Consider the following 22,497-nt stretch of genomic DNA (forward strand, 5'->3'; position numbering starts at 1 on the left):
CAAAACCCAAAACAAACACAAAACAAAACAAACAAAACCCTCTAGCTTTGTTGTTGGGTACATACCAAAGTGAAAGACAGAAAAAAATCATAAGGAATGGGGCATTGCTCAAGGTTGGATTTTGTCCTTCATTTAGAGTTCCAAAGAATCAACTCAGAATTCTTCTGTGGGATTAAAAAATGCTACGTAAAAATTTTAAGCTAACAGCTACCCAGGCCATCATCCTTATGGCTTGATGTGACATGTTACATTGAAAGAAGATACTGCTTTGAATTCATATAGAGGATACAGAAAAATACTTTTCATTTAATAGTCTATCAGCTTTTGCTTCATTCTATATTTAATAATTTATTTTCCCCTCAGGAATATTATTTTCTTCATGAGGAAGGCAATTAATTTGTCACCTGGACAAGTAAAATTGCATGCATATGTATGCACTTGAGATTTTTATATTGCTAAATGAGCCATTGCATACTTTTCAAACAACTCAACATATTTTCTTTATTAAATTTCCTTTTCTAAAAATAATTTTTCTTTATAAATCTGCCACCTGTACACCACTTGCTTATGGTGAGGGATTTCAACATAAGGAAAAGGTGACTCTAATATTTCATCCTTCAGTTTCATCTCTCTCCTTGATAATTTTTCATCAAAGAGCTAATAAAATCTCTGTGCTCTTCATTAAAGACTCAAATACCACAGAGCTCTCTTTCTGCTTAATCACCTTGCGTATTCTTTTAGAACAGAATATTTACGTTATATGATGCCTGTTAATCTGCAAAATCATTCTTCTGTTCTACTGCAAACTTCTGTGAACTGTCATCTATGTGCATTTCTAGAAGAGTAAGAAGCATTGTATGATGCATGTCCTTCCATGACTGCCTAAAGAGAGAAACTGATGCACAGATACAGCATGGACAGAGCTATAAATATCACCCAGCTACATTAACCTGGCATTGCTAATTAAGACTGTTAGCACTGTTGTCTAAATATGTCCTCTAGCTGATCTCCCCAAGTCTTGTTCTGTGTCTCAAAGCAGATCAAGGACTTTAGGTTAAGCTAAGAAAACACCCAACCTTTTCTTCTAGGCACAGCATTTCCCACCCAACAGCGCACACACTTCCTGCGGTCTGGAATAGGTATAATTACCTCAACTGGACAGATTTCATTGCTTTTGCAGGCATATACTCCATTTTTTAAGGTTCAGTACAGTCAGTTTGAGACACAGACCTCCTGTGTGTTGCAAGACATGGCACAAATGAAGGTTGGCACTGTCAAGGAGAGAGCATTTTATTTATCTTTCAGAATAGCTAATGAACTCTTTTAAGAAAACTTACAGGTTTTGTTCATTATGCTTTACTCCTAGGAAGGATCCTCCTGCAACTTGAATTTTAGGATGGAGCAGAACCATTCAGATTTAATTAATTGATAAAATAACTTCTCAGTGGGAGCATTTTCTTTGAAGATTCCATTGATTTCTAAATTTGATTTTCAGTAACCATGAAATATTGATATTCCATGAAGATGTACATTTTGGCTAAGAACAAAAAAAGAAAACCAATAACAGTATCATGTTTCTTATTTTTCTACATGACCCCTATGACTTTCACAAGCACATTAGTTTCTCTACATTTTATCCAAAGACTACATCTAAAAATTTATTTATTTAGACTACATCTAAAAATAGATGTAGTCTCTCACAGGCATGAATCAGTGCAGTGCCTCCTCCGAAGTCTAGGCAGGATGACATGCAAGATCCACAGTGTATGTCACCTCCGTCTGCAGAGACACAGAAATAACAGCTTTGGTAGCAAGCCAAGACAGCGGCTCACTAAGCAAAACCTGACAATTCTATTGTTTCCTTATTTTCTCACTTCTTTTCTTCAGCCCCCGTCTTTCAATTCCCAAGACTATTAACAACTGAGATTGGATATTGCTGCACTTTTACTCCATTTGTAGAATAAATTCTGCTGTAAAAGAACATGTTTGAAATGTTTTAGTCTATTTTAACAAGGAAGAACATGAACAAGATGTACAATAACTGAAGCACCAGAAAATATGCATGCTTTCTTCAGAAAGCACAACTGTTTTATCAGCCATATAATTGCTGTGGTACGGGGCACCAAAAAACTTGGGGGAAAATTTTCCTGAGGTGACATCCAAGTATCTGAGATTTCAAATCAGAAATATGTTGCTTGCATGGGTGTTTCCTTCATAACAGACCTCCATTAGGAGATGTCCCTGCTGTGTATTATTCTGAAGGTTTGGCTTCAGCATGGTCTAGATGCTGAGATTAGCTCAGTTGGTTAGAGCATGGTGCTAATATCACTGATGTTGTGGGTTCAATCCCTGTCCTGCCATTTACTTAAGAGTTGGACTTGATGATCCTTTCAGGTCCCTTCAAATTAAGAATATTCTGTGCATTCTGTGCATCCCCTGTGATGAATATTCATTCCTCTTAAAGTAGGCAATCCACACCACCAGTCTCCAAAATACATTTCTCAGATTGGTTTTCAGGAGTAATGGAGTGGTAGAGACTAAGCTACAACATGGCACTCACATGGCACTCAGTCTCGGAGAACTTTCCATCTTCCTGCTGTCACCAGTCTCCAGCTGATCCATGTACCAGGAGTTTACCTATTCTGTGTTTGGAAATAACACACTGCTCTCTGTGACATCCACTGCCAGCCATGCCCTTCCCATCCCAGCACTCCCACATCAAGACAATGAGGGCAAAAGCTCACTGGGGGGAAGCCTCCAAATTACAGATAAATGCCCGAGCACTGCACTGAATAGTGGGAGGTTTCTTTTCTTTTGTTGTTTCTTTTTTAACCTGGCAAAGAATAATAAACACATGGAAAACAGCTGTGCAGTTCAGGCACTCATGAAGCATTATAGACAGTTCAGACATTAAAAATTTCAAAACACGTATGAGACTAGGACCACTTTTAAGATGGCAGAATATGTTTCTCCTATCTAGAACTTAATTGGTGGTTTAAGCAGTCACAGATTTTCAGTGGGAGTTGACCTTACTTAGTTTTAATTTTGCATCTTTCAATTTTCTCTTTGTAAAGCAAGAGGTTTTTTGCCATATGTTAAAGTTTTTTCTCCATGTCATTATTTCCTTTCACATTGACCTACTCAACACACCTTGAAAGCTCTCTGGAGAGGGACTGGCTTGCTTTGCGGTGGTTGGACCTCCTTACTTCTGACCCTCTCACAATAAGTCCTTTCCCTAGGTTCATGGTCACTGACTTTTGCAGATGGGTTCATAATGGTACACTGGAACAAATTTCAGGATACCTAAGGAAACAAAATCATCAATTTTGTTGGCTAAATTATTTTGCGTGGGTATCTGAGCCATCCATGCAGAATGGATTAAAAAAAATGCAAGAAAGGGATAGGACAGAGAGCTAGGGGAAGGGAGTACTATTGTGTCTACTCTATAAGGTGTTCTTGCTTGAGAATGTGAGACTCAGTTCTTCCACTCTTTTGATTCTGGGAATCACATTTGTGCTTCTCTATCATACCTCTGCTTATTATTGTCCTTTTTAGTCTTGGCACTGCAGATATCTGTTTCCAAGTTGATGTCTTATTTTGCAATACCTCAGCAAAAGTAGGCAGCGTAGAACTGACTCTGACAACGATCTGTTAAATGTCTGGCAGCCCATAAGGGATTGTTCTGCTTCGGAAGGCATAATTAATACTACCCCAGATGTGTGGGAGGTGTTTCACCTTCATGAATATATTATGACATATTTTCACATTCAGACTCATATTATCAGTTTCTGCCTATAGGTGATGTTTCTATCAAGTACTTTCTGTCAAATCACATGCAAAATAAGTAATTCACTTTTACCGGTACTCCAGCACCCTTTTTAAATCCCCTTCTTTCACCACAGTTTATAATCTTTTAATCTTTATAATCACTTTTTGCCCATCATGACAATCTTCCAATGGAGCTCTGAAACTGGACTACATAAAATAAACAAGTAATTCAATACAGAATAAATGTCACAGTATTTATAAGAGCATTAGTCTGTACCTGTCCCTATTTACAGAGCTTTGCTCTGCTTCATATCCTCATTTTCATATATTTACCTTTCTTAGGCTTCTAGGATCCCAACCCTGATTTAAAAGAACAATATATTTTTAAATCAGTGAGGTCTCATCCTTACAGTTAATTATACATACAGATATTTATGAATTTTGTGTTCATGAAATAGTGTAGGAATCATGTGGCAGTGGTGAAAATATAGAAGTCTAAATAGAGAAAAAAGGTAAGGACTAAAAACTCTTACAGTGCAATCAAGGTAACAAATTAGGTTTGTTCTTCAATATGAAGAAAGATGTTCAAGACTACCAAATTATGGAGAAGTAACAACCAAGTATTAATTTTATAAGTTATTTGCCTTTTAAAATCATTCGGTGAATATATTCTAATGGAAACAGAGAACCAAAAATCATACTTTTCTAAGACCTTAACTTAGTACTCATATTGCAAGTAAATCAGAAAGACATAAAACACTTTGTAGTATGTGAAAAGGATTTTCCTGAATCTTTTGCAGATGTTCATCCCTGCTGCCAGTTTTAGATCTATAAAGTTTTAGGTCTGTCTTCTCAAACAGAAAAATTGTCATGCCTTTCTTGGCATGGCAACAGCTATAAATCATCCAGATTCCTGAAGCACTGTTAAAAGAGAGAGTACAGGAGAGCACCAGGGCTTGTATGATACCTCAGCAAGGTAAGTGAAGATCACAGAAGAAAACAGAAGTCAGTGCACTGTGTCAGAGTGAACTTGAAGACTTTGGGTTCTATGCTCATGCTTTTTTGTCTGTGCCTGCCTCTTCCCATTTACCTCATCCCACAACTGTTTTCAAACCTGGTGTCATCACAATTGAGATCTGAGCCCTGCCTCTTCCCTGTCAGTCAAAGCTAATCTCAGCCTGTTCTTATCCTAAAGGTAACACACTGAACTCTACTGCTGCATGCTACAGCTGAAATCTACCCTGCAACCTGCTTTATAATATTCTAATATAGTCCTCAAAAACACCAACCCCTCTTGCAAATTCCTGTTCTCCTGCTCATGTGATTGCTAATCCAAAATCCAAGAATGTTTCTGCTGTCATTTAAACCTCTGTACTGTTTGCAGTGGTTTCTGTTCTGACCTGCCAATGAGGTTAAACCTGGACTAGAAAAGAAATTAACTCCTTAGCAAATTGTAGTTATATGGTAGTACTGGAGTAAAGTCATACTGAGGAGGGGAGACTTTGCCTATGGAGTGTTTCTGGAAGGGTATAAATTAACTTTAGGCTAGTTTGTTTTTGGTTTTTTTTTAGAAGGTTTTGTGTTGCTCTTTTGACACATGAAACAAAAGTACAAAGAGATTTATGTTTGGAACTTAGTGAAGTGGCTGGATATCATTGGTGATATTCCCTCACTCTTGGGTTTTGAGCAGTTTCTGAACTCCTTTGCAAAAGCAAAAAGTGGTCTCCCATAGGCCACTGAAACTACTCTGACCAAAATCTCTATAGTTCTGCAGCAGGGTCAAAACTCAACTCCATCCACAGCAGCATGACAGCTAGAATGACAAAAGTGTTTTATGGCATCAAGTCTTCCCTCACTCTCAACGACACATTTCTCCCTTCTACTCTCAAAAAGTTCCACAACCTCTGCCCCTCTTTGAAGGAGTTCCAATATTAACCATTTGTTTCCACCTAATTTCTGTTCATCTCACTTAAAAAATTAGTTCAAATGTTATCTCTGTGATGTTTACCTTAGATTGACTTCTTAACCACAGATTTGTCTTCTCATATGTCAAGTAAAAACATATTATTTTCTGACATATTTGCATGCTTTTGAAGGGAATTCAGAAAGCAATAGAAAAGTGTGGAGTTTCACAGCATTTGTTTTCTGTTTATTAAAGCCTCTGGGGTTTCTTGTGCGACCAGGGATTGTTGGGCTCATCGTGGGATCCCATGGTAGAGTCCCAGCATTGCTCAGGTACCCCCAAGTGAATGAGGAAGATGAGGAGGGCAGGCAAGAGGCAAGGGTGTGTTTATGCATTAGAAAAAAATCAGTGTATACCTGAACAGGAGGCCTTCTTTAGATATATCACACAGTAAAGCAGTTACTTGTTTCTAAATGAAAGCTCAGGTTCAAACTGAACTGATCTGTGTTATATGTATCTGTCCTTTCATTTTACTGATTATATATTTCAGTTTAAATGATAAAATATAATCTTAATTTTCTAGTCTGTTATGTTTTATTGTTTAATATAACTGATGATGCCCAGAATTTCAAGGTCTCCTTTGAGACATATACAAGTTACAGATTTTATCTGGCTCAATGACCTGTGTTTAAAATGCTGCATTCAAGGTTTCTCTCTGTTATGCCTATATCTATGAATACTAAATTAACAATAACTGTTAATAATAATATAATTTGGCATTTAAATGTTTTTCTCTATTATTAGTATGGTCATTCCTTTGGTGAAAATTGTGATTGACTCAATGATTTCAATAGAGACTGAGCTTTTTTTTCTGGTACTACATTCATTATAGATGGTTAATTCCTGTCAATATACTCACAAAAAAGTAAGGAAGAAGCAGACGTGGCTGAGGGAGAAGTACAGGAAAGACTCGTCACACTGCTTTGTGTTGTTGATGTTGAAGTGCACATAGATAATTTATTTTCATTATGTTAGATGTTTGCATTTATGACTACAGGTTTCTTAGCAGGCTCAGATCTCACACTTTGACGGCCTTATCACTCCATCACCAGCTCCTTCCTGCTGAAGCACTGTGCTGAACCCTGACCTCTAGATATTAGTTCACCCTAGAGAAAGGGGAAAGGGCAATGGGTAATTTGGTCTCCCGGTCCTTTTGATCTCATCTTTTCTTCTCAGACTTTCAGGGAGATTACCAGAAGATGTAGTCTGCTACTATTTTAGTGACTTTTCTGTATTTTATATTTGTTCTTTCCTCCAGCAGAAGAGTATGTAAATGATACCTTCTGGAATGTGAAACAGTATTATTGGAATATAATTGATGATATGAAACTAGAAGATAATAGTTGTTGTGGAAGCTATATCATTTGCTAAACTGGTGGCAAAATTACAAGGGCAGTACTGTAGACTGAACATAGTCAAAAGATGCCAGAATGACTGAGGACTTTAAATGCAAAAAAAATTGCTTTAAAAAAATGGTGCAGATAATAAAAAGCCTTTTATTTCTCTGTCTTATGCCTAATATTGCCATCAAATCAGAAACCAGTTATTCCCTTCTGGCTACAATGGCACATACTTTGATGTTCAGAGGTACCAGATTAAAGGATTGTAGTTACCACCAGCAGTGGCAAATACTTTGATGTAACACTTCTGTTCAAACATGCACAAAACCATGATAGAGTAGCACAAAAGTAAATTAATTTTAAAAACCAACATTCTTTAATGTCTTAAATGTAATTAAAATCTTTAAAGTTGTCTGAGACTCTCTGGATTCCAATTGCATATAAGACAGAAAAATTAGACTTTGCAGTTCTGAATGACTTTTTAATAAGTATTGTGGGATTTCAAGAGAAACTATACTGAAACCTGACCAGCAGAGAAAAACTTTATGCAGTTTTCTCACTTTTCTGGAGCACCACATTTAAGCTTTTCCAGATTTTATTCACCAAAAGAATAGGGAATTTTTGTTTTGGTTTATTTGTTTGGTGGCTTGTGTTTTGTTTTGTTTTTTTTTTTAATTCCTGCTGGGGTTACAAAAAAAAAAAAATTAGCTTCAAGAAGAACACAGAAGACAATAGCTTATATGGTCACATAGGGTATAAGTAACAGACCCAAGCCAAGGTCTACAGGATCCAACTACACCCACGCTGTGCGAGCCATCTCTGTATTGGAGCTCTGATCTTCTTTCTGGGCAGTTTCCTAAACAGTGAAAGTACAAGGTACTCCCAAGCTCACCTGTATTGCAATACCTATTTATTTATTCTGGATATCCTCAGACTGATGTATGATCCTCCTAAACCTATCAGAACATTATTCAATACCTAGTCCAACACCTGCACATGCATTCCATCTTTGCACACCCTTCTGCTCAACCTTTCTCACCTCATTACTCAACTGGTGCTGTCAGTTGGAGCTCTCTGCAGGTCTGAAAGTTACAAAGCACCAAATGCATCCGTTTGGCCACTTGCCCTTTTAATCATGTGAATTGATTATCTCACTCTGACCTCAATAAGACTCCTGCAGCTGTGAGCCACCACAGCTCAGGTGCTCAGCTCTGTAATCACCACAGATAACAGAGATTACTAACTCCCAGTTTCTTGGGTGACTTCTCATGTGTCATAAACAGACAACACAGTTTATCACATCTATTAACCTACATTACATTTTTTCCAACAGTTTAATAATAAAAAACCAAAATGTTTTTAGGAGGTGTTTGGGCCTTTAAGTATTTGCCAATTAATTACAATCTGCATGTACCATATTGTGGTCTGAATTCAAACATCTGCTCTGTGTTCTAGATGTTCTGGAAATTGTTTATTTTTAGATTTTATTTTAATCCACTTAAGTAAAAGCAATGCCATGCTTCACATGGTTCCTAGACTTTCAGCTTTCTGTCAGGACAAACACGTACACATCCTCAGGATCAATATGTGGGAGATGAACCTTTTGTTGAGCACACACTTTCCTTTAATAAGGCTCTGAACTGGCTGACTTGACAAAGCTGATTGTTAAGTCTCCTCTCCACAAATAAAACATTTTGCATTTTGCTTTAGCTACAGTATTGTCCAGTGACTAGATGTGAATAGCTGTTATAATAAGCCATTATTTCTGCAGAGACTATAGGAAATTTATTTTGTGCAGAACACCAGAACAGAGGGCTGCATGTGCTTTGTTTTACTGAAGCTTTTAAGTTGCTCAATGAACTGTGATGTATAAAGAAGCCTGACTTTGATAGCTTTATGTCCTATCAGATTCTCATCAAAACCAGTGCTAGGCAAGGATCTCATTACTGTTCAAAAGCTTTGTTAATGAATTATAAGCAATATGAGATGACATGGCTGTGTTCTGCCATTTTTCCCTACTCTTCAAAGCTCAATCTTAATTCCTTTTGCCCAAGCCCATCTGCAAACTCCAAAATTTTTGGTTAGGGAAGAAAACTCTAAAAGGCTACTACAATCTTACAATCTCTTGGGTTCACCAACAATCTTGAAAGACTCAGCCTCTACCTAGTAGTGATACCACTTTGTACTTGCATTTGCAAAATTGACATTGTAGGATTTTTGCAAGCTAAGAAATTCCTAATTGCAACTGGACTTTCAGTGTGCTAAATTTGCTAGACGGTAGCAGGATGAGATGGATTCTTGACCTGCCTTGCTGAATGACTGGACTTCAATAGCCTTTGATTCATTTATCTATAGAGGGCTATAAAAGTTGGGAAATAGCACTGTGAATTACCAGAGTGGGTGTGTATGTGTGTCTGAAGGGGAGGGGGAAGGATATAAAATGCTTTAGAACATATTTAAACTGCAGGGTTAAGCACAAAACCAAAACAGGTGTGTCTGAGAATAAGAAAAAGACCATTTAAAATAAAATAACCCAAACTAACAACAATTCCACAAAAAATAAGGTTCTTTTTGGTGTTATGTGGGTCTTTAGGGCAGTTTCCAAGAATGAAACTTGGAAAGATCATAAAAATAACCTCACAGAGTTCACTGACAAGCATCTCTAACTTTGTAAAATAGGCTGCTTTCCGCTGATGAAAATCTGCTATTTTGGTTTATCATCATGTAAAGGACTCCATCCTGTTCAAGTACAGTAATTATCAAAAGTACAGTACTAAGATGAAGTTCCATAGTGTCTAGCAGGTGATAGTACAGGGTCCAGGCATGGCTTTTCCCTCTTTACCACTGCCAATGGAAGGAAGAAACCACATGCCAGGAAAAATATTCTCTAGTGTTCAACAAAAGGGAAATTAGTACGTCTTACCACAAACACATTTTATTTGTCATTTCAGAAGACAACTTTGCACTTCTGTCTGTTTACCTTTTGCACTGTTTGTTGATCTTAGTTTTCAGAGGCCTTCCAACAGATTCCCTCCAGTAAGTCTTTTCTCAAAAATTTTCAAAAATGTGCTGAAAAAGCAGCCCAAAAATACTGAGCCCAGAAAGTCCTTTCTAGAATAATCTAATATAGAATCTTCTTTCTAATATAGAATCTCTTCCTTGTCCAATTCAGTTGTAAATTTCACTATACTATAGAGTTGCAATAGACTGAGTTATGAGTTAATGTACCCATTCCTTGCTCTAACACTCTCTTCAACAAGTTGAAATTATTTTTGCTGTATTTATTAAACAAAATTGTCTCTGTTGCAAAAACTCCAGCCTCAATGAGAAAGAAATACAATGTTAGCAAAGATTTGAGTGTATGTGATAAAGAGTGAAAATTTAGTGAGAATAAGTGTCTAGGTTAAAACACAAATCCAAAGGCAGATGTCAGACTTACTAGAACAAAAACAACTAGTTTGACTACATTATTGCAAGGGCAGATCGCCTTCTAATCTTTTTATCACTTGGCTAAGTTGTGTGATTTTCTCTCTAATGGAATATTAATCTGGTTAAGTTGTAATTGGCAAAACCAGTTGTCACTTAAATGATAGAAACCAGAGATAATTCTCAAAAAGTTTTGCATGTGGTCTTCTGATTATAACTACAGTTCTAAGTGAACTTGCACAGCTCTCCTTTATGGTGGCTGTAACTATTATTCAACAAGGTTTTAAAAAAACATTAACAGGCAACACATGCACACCATCAATCATATTCACACTCATAGGTGCAGCCTGAAGGTCACTTGGATCATCAGGCTTGTTTTCTTAATCCATGTCTAGAGGGCTTGTAACTTGTAACTTGTTGTCTGCCCTAGCAGCTGATCTCGCTGGGGCTGTGCTTTATTCCCATGTTCTCCAGTCTACCTCATGGTGAAATCAGCAGCATTGCCCAGCCAAACCTGAGGAGTGCTGGATACCAAATGCATACTCAGATAATTTTCTAAACTGCAAGAGTCCAGCAAGGCACTCTGCTTCTTTTTCTATTTCTTTTTTTTTTTTAATTTATTTTTCCTAGTGAAAGCATACTAAATGCTCTCTTAGCAATGATGAGGTTTTTGGCTTAAATTAAATGTGCAATGGTCTCTAGAACTTAATAGATACTATTTAATATGCATTTCTATTATTTACTCCTTGCCTTCTCACTACAATATGTCAACAGTTACCACCTCCCTGCAGAATGCTGCAGACATTCATTTCAGCAGTACAACTCTTACACCTACATTATATATAAAAATATACATATATATCTATAAATATATATATATATATACACATATATATGTAACCTAAATTATTTGCACAGTGCCCCATAAAATTAACTGCCTGAATAATAGAAATATTGCATGTAGTCACAAAAGTTCAGTTTAAATTGGTTAAATCAATGCACAGTTTCTCTGGAAGTGAAATATCAGTACAATATCTGAAGCCTTTGAAGAAATTTGTCAGCTTCTCCCAGGCCTTACATCTAGTAAAAATTGGTTTTGTTACTTTGGATGTTAATATTCACCACTAGCCTTAGAAAATCAAAGTTCAGATTGCTTACAATGCTTCAGATATATTCCTACAGACAGACTTCTATACTGCAGGACAGAAGGTACTGAACAGCATTTTTTCCTGCTTTATGTATTTTCATGTATCCAGATATAAGAGATATAAAAACCGTGGCGAAAACCTACTGTATGTCCACAGCTCAAATCCTACTGATAATTTTTTATAAGTTGTATTAAAAATTCAAAGGCAGCTACTGCTCATTTACAGGCTTCTTCTACTTAAAAATAAAAGAAAAATGGCAAGAGGCATAGGAAGAAAGATAGGAAAGGAGGAAGTAAGGACTGTACACTGGATCTGAATAGAATAATTTCTGTGTTCAGTCTTTCTATTGGAAAGTAATCGCAGATGACTAGGAATATTTCCACAAAAGAAAATTTAAAAATTTCTCATATCAGGTATCAGAGACTTTGCTCAAATACAATCACTAATTCATAGGTGATGGATTTTAATAATGGAGAAACAGGTTTTAAACTCTTTTGGCATATGCCAAAGAAGATATTTGTATGCACCACCTCAAAGAATGCCTCATGGCACACAACTAGTGTGTGCAGTGAGGGATGCTCAGTTCTTGTTCCAAAATCCACGGCTTAGGCTCACATATGCTGAAGAGTGTGGTAAGAGCAGAAGAACAAACAAAATTCCCATAAACGTTTATTACATACCCTGTTTTGGCTGCAGTGAACTTTGGTAAAGGATAACAATCAGAACTTGTTCCTTGGGTCGTGCTTTACTTTCACATTTGCTCACTTCACTTTTTCTTCCTCCTTCTCTGGAAATGCTCCAATAAGTGTAATGAAAGGTGTTGAGCACTTTTAAGAATGATCTAATGTGAGGATGAAAAGAATTAAGATATTTCCTCATCTATGAAGAGAGAAAAGCTGAAATATAGGAGGGGGTTCTGGTAAATACAGAGCATTCATACAATGCTACAAATTAGCATGATGGATTTTGCAGAGAGCTGACACAGCGCAGCTTTGCAGTGGGAGCAGGAAGGGCTGGCTGAGCAGCAGCTGGGTGCTAGCTCTGACAGAGAAACTTCTGGAAAACATTTTTACCTCTCATATCAAAGTTCAAAAGGCATCCTAATACAGAGATCTCTGCTCTGCTGCTTGGAGTCCTTTCCAAAGTCTCTTATTTCAGCAGAAAGAGCTACAGCTAAATCTGCAGAAAATGCAGACATATCCTATTTTATACTTATTGCTTCTAAGAACAAAGTCCCACAAAACCTGAGATCCACACCAGCATTCTGCTTTGAGAAAACAGAATTTAACCTAGATTTTCTCTAGGTTTAACAGGGTGGCAGGTGGGTTGATGATGTTTGAATCTAAGTACATACAACTTGCAGAGAGATGCAAAGTAAGACACAATTTAAAGGGGCAGATAATTACTATTTCTTTGATATATTAAATTTGACCATTTATACAGAACCAAATTATTGACTATTTCACACAGCTTTACAACTTTAACTGAAATTATGTCTGTAAAAAACATTTCTCAAGAAAGTTTTTTCTTGACACTCTTTGAATAACTTGTGGCAACACAGTAAATCCTCAAGAATAAAAGGTATAGTGTTAATAAAGAATGGCATGCTAAGAATAATGATAAAATTTTCATTAGTAGCTCTGTTATTCTACTAAAAAACAAATATTTTTGTGATTACAATAGCAAAGATTGACTTGAAGGAAAATATCTTTCTTTTAGAAAACCGATGTAATTGGGAGAAAAAACCCCAACCAAACAGGTGTACTTCAGAACAAAACTGCAATATTCAGTTAAGCACAGAATAGAAAAAAATCCTTGCACTGAATTTTACTGGGTTATGTTAATGACCTAGACAATCTGAAAGAGAAGGTACTGAAATCTGTAGAGAACAATGGAGTTAAATAGAAGATCTAAGAGGAGAAAGAGGAAAAAAGAATGATCTTCAGTGGAATCTTGAAGTGTGGTGAAGAGGCTGGAGATGGGGTGGTTAACATGTACCATTGGAGCAATAACTTTCCTCTGGGATTTTAAATTTGATTGGAAGAGTGACATTTTCTACCTAGATTCATCTATGGAAGCTGCCTGTGTGTCACCAGGAGAAGAAGCACTTCAGATATGCTGTGTTTTCTCTATGAAAAATGCAAGAGTTTGTGTCACATGTTTTTAATGCACTCATTATCTCAAATTTTCCTACTGGGGAAAAGCCTCATGAAATAAAATCAAAATCACTGATAAATGCTTAGTTTGTTAAAAATGTACTGAAATGAGTCAAATATCAAAACCAACATGGAACTCTGTGATCCTGGGGATTGATATATATCACTGCAAATGGTTTACTGTGTACCAACTGGAGGGTTATTTCATGGTATCTCAGAGATACGATGTCTCTGTCTACATGATACTCACTGTGGGGTAAATACTGGCACAGAATTCGCAGTGTGTACCCAACTGAGCTGGTTAGAACTGAGCCTAGGCATGGCAGCACCAGGCTGAAGCGACCACAGTTACCTTACCCTGACATTGCAGTAAAACCTGTGAAGCATTGCCTTGCTTAGTACACATTTGGGTGGAGAATTTTTCCCCCTCTTAAATTATTTCCAAAAGTAGCTTTTGAGAGACAGTCCTCAGTGACCCTGTGGCAAAATAATGGGAGCCACATTTAGCTGCTGGTTCTTGAGTCACAGGGAAGTCACGGCAGAAGTGTGACAGTGATAACAATCTGGCTGTGCAGGGAAGCGTGGAGTGGTACCTCTCTCAATAGTTTTGCAAGTTCCATTCAGGAAATAACTACTCTCTGAGATGAAACACCATCACTGGTTGAACTACAAAGTCAGTTTTCCAACAGAGTGCCGGATATTCTATACAAAGATATCCTGTGGAAGCAGGATGAGCCTGAAAGAAACAGAGTAAACCTTTAAGTCTGTTTGACTTTACCTTGGAGCTATCCTTTACAAAATATTGCAGCTCAGAGAATGTTTCTAATGTGCTCACAGGAATAATCAGTTCTATATGGCAAAGTATTTAGGGAATGATCTAATTAACCTGAATAAAAAAGAGAATACTTCTTCCAATGTAACAGAAAGGATTTAGAAACCAATGCTTCTTACCATCACCTGCACAAGGAGTATATTTTTAACAGGTATTTAAACGTGCGTACATAAAGAGAACACATTTAGATCCAAGCTACTCACTTTCAGCAACTGAATAATCTGAAAATATGGTATCCCTGACATCCTAAAAATAAAATCTGACATTTAACATTCCCTCCTTTTCTTAACCCCCAGGAGTTTGTTATAGACTGTGGGAACTCAAAATGTCTCTCAGACATTTTTAGAGGTTCCAGGCCTTGGTCAGAAGCATTCTAGACCCTGGCAGACAACTGAAAAACAGCTGTGATTTTGAGTTTGAGCCATGGAATGAATTACCAACTTTGGAGGTGGAACGAGCAGTCACAAAAGGTTAGATAGTATAGTAAAAGTAGTTACAAAGTAGAGGGGAAATTTTTTTAGTACTGTACAGGGGGGTTTTAACACATGTACAGGGGGGTTTTCACTTTGTACATGGGGGTCAGAAGTTCTAAGATGGAGGAAAGTGGGCTGATCCTGTTCTTCCTCCTTCTTCTTCCTTACCTCCATGTTCTTGGTGATGTTGGCACTCACAGATTGGTTTAGAGGAGAAAAACACTTGGCAACGTAGGTAGTAGGTATTGGGGAATAATTGTAAACATGTTATACGTAATATATCTTATAAAAGATAGCAGCAGCCCTGGGCGGAGAGAGAGACGAAGAAGACAGCAGATAGAGAGGATGTCAGGGTGTGTGTGTGCCTCTACCCAGGCCGCTGATCAAACAGCTGCAGTCCAAGAACATAATCTGTTAGATAACTAGCAATAAACTGCCTTGAGACCGAGCAGCTAAGCCTGCGGAGCTTTTCTTTGGAAGCACGGGTTGGAGGAGGAATTTCACCACCACATGAGGCCCCAAAGCAAGGCTGGGGTTCTCACAATAGACTCAACATCTCCACACACTGGTAATTACAACTAGGAACAAATATACCTTTCTCCCCCTTTCTTTTTCTTTTGCTTTTCCCCTAAACTGTTTTCAAATATCTAGTAACATGTCACTGTTATTCTTTTCATGACATAAACACGTGCTCTGCTATCCCATATTTTAAAGTGATCTTCTAGATGAATGCCTTGGTAACAAATTAACATCAGCAGGCTTCCTTTGTGGAATCACTGTCATAGATAGAATACAATAAAAGTGGTGAGGTTTAAATAATGAAACAATTTTCTTAATGAAAGACGATTAAGTGGATATTTTATTTGTGTTTTGGGGGACCTTTTTCAGCTTTCAACTTTTCTGTGAGAAAACAACTATCCTGAAATAAAGCCATTGTATTCTTTCCAGGCCTCAGTCTACTGTCATGGTGTCAATTTGAAAGTAAAGTACAGAGGAATGTTCTTCTAAAACTCCAGTTTGTCAAGAACTTTCATAATTATATTAACTCTTGTTTTCTATAAGAAATGTGGCTTTTTTTTCTGATGTGAGGTCTGCTCTGAGAAACAGCCAAGTAGTGGCTGAAAAGTGCCATCTGCTGCCTCCAGAAGAAATAACTGAACCTGAGGAAATACACCATGACTGGAGGAGTGAAAGAAGCCCTGGCATCTTCCTTATCAGGCCATTATGGAAAAGACTAGGATCTTGGGGGAAGAAAATAACATTTTCTCCTTTAATTGTTAGAATCACAGAGTAATTTAGGAAAACTCAGGTTGGAAAAGACCTGCAAGATCAAGTCTAACCTTTGACAAAACACTACCATGCCAACTAGAACATCACATAAGCTGCCATGTCCAGTCATTTCTCAAACACTTCCAGGGGCTGTGACTCAGTCACCTCCCTGGGCAGCCTATTTCAATTCTTGACAACACTTGGCATGAAGAAATTCTTCCTGATGTCCATACTGAACCTCCCCTGGTGCAGGCTGGCCATACCCTGTTGTCCCATTGCTATTTATTTGGGAGAAGAGGCTGAACTCTGCCTGGCTACCACTGCCTTTCAGGTACTGTTAGGGAATGATAAGGACCCCCTGAGACCCTTCTTACTCTGAGCTAAACACCCCCAGCTCCCTCAGCAACTCCTCACTCCTCATATACCTTGTGCTTCAGACCTTCACCAGCTCTGTTGCCCTCTCTGGACACGCTCCAGCACCTCAATTGTCATTCCTGAAGTGAGGGGCCCAGAACTGAGCACAGGATTCAAGGTTCAGCCTCATTAGTGTTGAGTACAGGGGGACAATCACTGCCTTGGTCCTGCTGATCACTCTTTTTGACACAGGCCAGGATGCCATTGGCCTTCTTGGCCACCTGGGCTCACTCCTGGCTCGTGTTCAGCCACTGCTGACCAGCATCTCTGAGGTCCTTTTCTGCTGAGCAACTTTCCAGCCACCTTTCCTCAGCCTGTGGTACTGCTTGGGGTTGCTGTGACCCGAGTGCAGGACCTGGCACTTTGCCTTGCTGAACCTCACACAACTGGCCTTTGTCCATGGAGCCAGCCTGCCCAGACCCCCCTGCAGAGCCTTCCTGCCCTCCAGCAGATCAACACTCCCACCCAACTTGGTGTCATCTACCAACTTACTGAAGGGTGCACTTCCTTGCCTCATCCAGATCATTGATAAAGGCATTAAATGTGACCAGTCTCAATGCCAAGCCCTGCCTTTGTAGAAGCAATAAGCTATTTTGCCTTTGGTGAAAAGCACTTCAGAAGCACTGACATTTTTCATCCTCTGGTACATCATGCCTATGGCTTAAAAGCAACTAATGGATATATTTCACTCTATTTTATATGTACATACATACCTAGATCATTCACTGGCTTTTTTTTTTTTGGCCTTGGCATACTGGAAAAAATTTCATATGCACTTCCTTAGCATGGTTCAATTTAAATCAGTTCTCAAGCATTAAAATTATGGATATAAATCTGGTTTCTACAGCTGCTTCCTTATTCCTTTTGCTATAACATTCCTTAACTCTAGCGACTTTCAGACCCCATTTCTGCACAGCAGATAAAAAACCTTTGCTTGTATCCCCTTGAACTCCAGAGCAGTTATCCTGGTATGGCTGTCCCAGTTCCATCAGAGAGTAGCTATATCTGTGATTGGTTTCATTCTATTTCTGCTACTGTACTGACATCCTAAATCTGTCCAAAAATGCCTTTCATCTTAATCCATGATGAAATGGTATCTCCTAAAATAGCAGATGTATTGCCTGCAGATTTTATGAAGACTTGGTAGCGGTGCACTAAACCATTGCTTTTACATTGGTCTTTCCCAGCCCCTGGAAATCTGGTCTTTCCAATTCCTAAGGATGATCATGAGAAGAGAGGGATGCAAAAGTAGAAACAGAGGAAATGTTTCTGGGTGCAGCATTGCTGCAGGACCTAATAAAGGAACTTTAAGACTCCAAATTAGACATGAAAGTGTTGAAACAGACTTAAATTAAAAAAAAAAATATGTACTTGTGCTTTATCAAATATTTATTTTTAGTGGCTTTAAACATACTAAGTCTCAGATATAATTGACAATTAGTTGCTAAAAAGAATGTGTTTACTTATTATGGGACATAAAGGGTTTGGAAAGGGCTGACTGGATGGAGCAAAGTAATAAGATTTTTTTATTTTCTCATATGCAGAGAAAAATCAGTTGCTGCTTACATCTTGCTCCAAAATTGGTGAAATTCAAAAGTAATGGATTACTTTTCTTATAGCATATGTATACTCAGTTAGAAGGAGCATGGGATGGCCCACAGGATAAAACTTTGAAGTCTTGAATACATTGTGCAGGCTGTTCCAAAAAAGTTCATATTTTTCTCATTTTAACCCACCATATGATATTTTACATAATTCACACACTGCATACTTTCTTGGAAACAGGCCAGACACAGAAACCAAAATAATGATGTTCTCCAAATTACATCTGTTGTCTTTGGGCATCCTGGCTGAATTCAATCAAGACTTCTCATCCTGTTAAAAATGCTACTTATTCTTGAGGCACCACTATCAGTCAGTTCAGATCATTTTTCCCACAGTATTTGAAGTGAACTTGATCTGCCTCATTTTGGGAGCAGACACTCAGTCATTTACTGTCTTTTAGCTGAGTTTCAGTATTTGCTCACTGAAGGGGCAGGAGATTCCAACTGAGGGTGCAATACTTTTAGGCATTTTGTCTAGTTTAACTTGTAATCACACTTTCAGCTAAATGGAGCAGCACATACAATAGGTAAGCCCCATGGGATAAGGTCTGAAGTTTAGGTGATGGCTACAACAAATTACAGAATTACAGCATTATCTATCTGATACTCACTACTGAAGGAGATCTTACATTATGGAAAATTCAGTCTGTCCTCATTAGAAGCTGGATGTTTTTTAACATTTTAATGTACTCAACATTTCACTCAATAGCCTTGACTGAAAAGTAAATTTAATGTGATTAAATTTTGCAACAGAGAGTAAAGGAAACAAATTATTTTTAAATATATAGTTTAATCTGAAAGCAAGTTGGAGACTTTTTTCTTTTCTCAAAGAACTAAACCAATAATTATTTAAACTGATAGATTATTTTTATTGCTTTGTGGCAAAAGAAGAGACATTTTTAATTTATAGTGAACCATTAAAACCAAAATCACAGACAAAAACTCTCTAACTAGTCAAAGTTAGACAGTGGTATGTTTATTACACCGGCGGGCGGCACTGTGGGGATCGTCCTTGAAATGCATGATCACACCATACAAGGATTTTTGCCTTCTATTTACTTCCCAAAATAATACATATGCACAGCCCCAGCACCTCCCATCCCCACTTTGTATTAAAAGGAGGTTATTAATCTTTCACACATGCGCAGTTCTTCTCTTGAATTGGGTCGGTGGTCTCCAATTGGGTCAGTGCTCCCAGGGATGAAGTCAGGAAGGTCTTTGTCAGGTCTCTGTGACCCTCTGGCATGATCCAAGGCCCCATGATCCATGATGGATTGACACAGGGTCCAGGTACTGGGCATTGTTTTACTGGTTTCAGTATGTTCCTGTAATGGTTCACTTGCTCCACTTCCTTCTACAAATAAGCTGATAATATAACAATTAGCTTTAGCTTAAGCATCCAATAATCATTAACCTATCATTGGTGTATCTAACTTCAATATGAGCTGGTTCTAGCCCTCAGAGAAAATTCTAACCTTTTAAAATCATGACTAAATAGAAGTCGCTGAAGTCACAACATGAACTTCAAATCTCAATGAAGTGTAAAGTAATTTTTGTCTCCTATCTGCAGGGTATTTGTTACATCTGTAAAACACTATAGCTCTCAATGCTTGAATAACTTCCTCCTAATACCTGATAAGTCAAATCACATATCTCTACAATTTCTTGCATAAAAGTTCCTAGCATGTTGATGAATATAGGAAATTGTCCATTACACTGTGGGCACCAAAAAAGTGATTATTTTGGAAAAATTCATAAATTGACTAAAAATGAAACTAAAAAGCAGATAGTTATATAAAAAATGTATTTGGAAGTACACTTTATTATTATTATTATTATTATTATTATTATTATTATTATTATACCATTTCAGAGTTTGGATTTGAGAATGAGATCACTGCAAATGCTGACTGAGAAAGATTTGGAAGGAAGTTCATGAAATATGGAGGAGAATAAGTTTTTTGGGTTTTTTTTTAATTTATTTTTGTTTGCAAATGCCTTTCCTCACTGTTAAAGGAAAGAATACTCACTGCACTTTTTGCAGTGCCACAGTGGGTTGTTCCGGAATCACACAACTCTAGGACTGGGAACAACTGTGTCACAGCAGACAGGAACAAAAATATATTTTTAGATTTTGGAGAACAGTGTACTTTAATGACTGTCCTGCTAGTTTCCAGGCCCAGCTTGTGCAAGACAAAAATTCATCTTTGAAAAGCTACACACTCCCTTTATTAAAAGGTACAAAAATATCTGGCCTATTTTGATATGTGTCTTCAAACACTGTAAACCAACAGAATTACACATAACGTAGCCCACAGTATTGAAAACCCAAGACAATTACAAATAAGCATTTCTAAAAACATGTCACTAAGAGGTGAGCTAATGCCACTGTCATTCCCTTCCCATGGTTAAAACATACCAGTCTTTGTCAGGTATTTTCTCCCAGTGTCTCAAAGGTTTTACAGCTGCTTGAATCCTACAGCCTTTTGGATGGATTAGGGATGTAACTTTCCTGTCCTGGCTTCAGATGAAGAAGATACATGGCTGTCATCCATATGTCTAACTTCTTGAGTAAAATGATGGTATTAAATTAGAAAAAAAAAAAAAAAAAGACACACCCTTCACAAAAAAAGACCAACCCAACAGTATTCCCCATATAATACAGAATCCCATTGCTTTGCAACAACAACAAAAAAAAAAACAAAAACAAAACAACAACAACAACAAAAAAAAAACACCAAAAAAAACCACAACCAGATTAAAATCCCTACTGCTATTCATTGGCATTTTTAAAAGCCAAAAAGAAAATATCAAATTATTATACCTGAAAACTAGACTTATCTGGCCAAAAACTTGTCATTTTTAACATCCACATGTTTTATTAAAGAAATTCTTTAGAATGGTTTGAGTGACAGTCTTCATTCAGTCATGCTCAAAGACACAAAGAATTTAGATATTCCTGCTTTCTGCCTCTATTGAGGTACACAATTAAGAATAATCTTTTTGTATAATTCTTCCATCTGCATCCTCAGGTAAAAAAATAGGTAAAAAATTTGGTATAAAACCTGTTAAGTGAAGAAAGAGAACATCAATGATTAGGAAAGATTGGTATGAAATTACTATAGAAGTGAATGAGATGTTCTTCCAACAAGTCTGATGAAAAAAGAATAAAATTATCTTCATATTTTTGAAAAGCTGCTGAATGGTTTTGTATCACATGTTCTCTGAGTATAAAAAAATATCTCTCCCAAACTCTTATAACATGTAACACTCTACCTCCAGAGAAATCTGCTTCTTCTTTCCAAAAAATATAAGTCCTGAATTGAAATGTCACATTTAAAAGTTACTGAGGATTATTTTGAATATCCTAGTATGTAAAGCAATACAACATTTATTGAGTCCATGTTCGATACAAACTGAAACCCTGTTGGAAACCTTTCAATGGTTATACTAAAAACCACAGCTCTGCCTCCTGAGAAGGCAGAAACATACATAAAAAGTTTTCAAGAATTTGGGGTTCTTTGGGTCTCATGGTCCCATGACTGGAAGAGCAATGGAACTGCTTAGGGGCCCACCCTGGAACTCTGAAAGTCAAATGTGCAGTGGCTATCACTGTGCAGTATCACTGTGATAGCAAGGAGCTGTTATCCTGAACATAGACTCTTGTTTCTGTTGCTAAAGGAGGAACTGTATCCTGAGAGGCTCAGCAATGGCACACAGACAGCAGCAAAGCCTCAGGTAGTTTTGGGAGTCTCCTAGGAGGAAAGGACCAAGAACAGAAGTTGAAGAGAATGTCAGAGAAAAAACATGAGTAGAAAAAAACACACTTCTGAAAGACAAAACAAATCAAATCTAGCAATGTGGTTAGTCCTATCATTTCCTAGACATGCCTGACTCTTACGCCTCACATTTTCATCCCTAATTTTCTTTTATGGATATGTATATCATCTTGATTATATCCCATGGCAGGTGATGCACCATAAACCTATCCAGTTTCTAACCAACTTCAGCCTTGAGTTTTTGCTTCTCTGTGGGCTTTGGTGGTGCGTCACGGTAGCCTGGACTACAGGGCAGCTATTGATTCAAAATACAAATACAGTGTGA

General features: G+C 37.5%; 1 long non-coding RNA gene across 1 annotated transcript in view; it reads left to right on the forward strand.

Moving 5' to 3' along the window:
- The window catches only part of LOC146768421 (uncharacterized), a 70,241-nt gene extending 58,336 nt beyond the window's left edge, over window positions 1–11,905 (forward strand). Inside the window, exon 2 of the long non-coding RNA XR_014952968.1 lies at window positions 1–11,905. This exon is cut by the window's left edge and continues 41,871 nt beyond it. This is a non-coding gene — a long non-coding RNA (uncharacterized LOC146768421).
- The last annotated feature ends 10,592 nt before the right edge of the window (window positions 11,906–22,497 follow it).

The sequence above is a fragment of the Lonchura striata genome, chromosome 2 (genome assembly GCF_050655825.1).
Source record: "Lonchura striata isolate lonStrDom1 chromosome 2, ASM5065582v1, whole genome shotgun sequence".
Lineage (NCBI taxonomy): Eukaryota > Metazoa > Chordata > Aves > Passeriformes > Estrildidae > Lonchura > Lonchura striata.